This window comes from Etheostoma spectabile, chromosome 8 (genome assembly GCF_008692095.1).
Source record: "Etheostoma spectabile isolate EspeVRDwgs_2016 chromosome 8, UIUC_Espe_1.0, whole genome shotgun sequence".
Taxonomy (NCBI): domain Eukaryota; kingdom Metazoa; phylum Chordata; class Actinopteri; order Perciformes; family Percidae; genus Etheostoma; species Etheostoma spectabile.
The window spans coordinates 31,663,558-31,664,372 of NC_045740.1; the positions used below are offsets into that span (position 1 = coordinate 31,663,558).

General features: G+C 41.6%; 1 protein-coding gene and 1 long non-coding RNA gene across 4 annotated transcripts in view; one reads left to right on the forward strand and one right to left on the reverse strand.

Moving 5' to 3' along the window:
• Positions 1–815, forward strand: part of LOC116693373 (1-phosphatidylinositol 4,5-bisphosphate phosphodiesterase gamma-2) — a 28,653-nt gene that overhangs the window by 24,170 nt on the left and 3,668 nt on the right. The gene's annotated exons all lie outside the window — the stretch shown is intronic.
• LOC116693494 (uncharacterized) overlaps positions 1–815 on the reverse strand; it is a 20,803-nt gene that overhangs the window by 13,664 nt on the left and 6,324 nt on the right. The window lies entirely within an intron of this gene.

Sequence of the window (815 nt, forward strand, 5' to 3'; positions counted from 1 at the left end):
CACACACACACACACACACACACACACACACACATTTCATGACAAGCATAGACTGTAAAAATAATGGTCGAAGCTTCTGGGCCTGAACAGTGAGGCGAATGTGGAAGTAGCTTAATCCTGCATTCTGTCTAATTTCCATATTATATATAATATTTCCAGCAAAAATTAGTCTTTTTCTGTAGAAGTTCTTTGGGGAAAATAACCCGGCTTTTCACTTGACTTATTACCTCAAACATTTTCATAATGAGTTTTGGGCTACAATCACTACTTTCAAGTCTTCTTCAATAAAGCATTTATTTTGTAAATTATGGTCCCATTTTGTTTTTTGCTTTCTGCAATCAGGATAGATGCAAAGCAGTGCCAACCACTGTGGACATTTAAATAGCTGTGAAAATGTTTTTGGGTGTTGACCATGTTTTTGTCTTAAACTTTGACCCTCTCACTGTGTGTTTTCACTTTATCAAAGTTCATTGAAAATATTTGGTTGCCTAAAAATGTCTTGTTCAGCATTATGCTCGTCTCGCATTGCCAGACCTTCCTCCACAGCAATTGAGATCGATCCGAGAAGTAGGACTTAAACAGCTTAGTGCTATTCCTTTAATGCCAACTAAATGCTCCAGTCTCTGGAACAGGATGGTTTGGCCACTGGTGTCGAAAGCAGCCCTAAGATCTAGGAAAACGAGGACAGAGAGGACCAGGTAACCATGGTCTTCAGAAATCAGCCGCAGGTTAGAACGCCAACGCCAGACAGAGGACGGGGACGGAGGTTAGAACACAGGGACAGAGGACGGGGGACGGAGGTTAGAACACAGGGA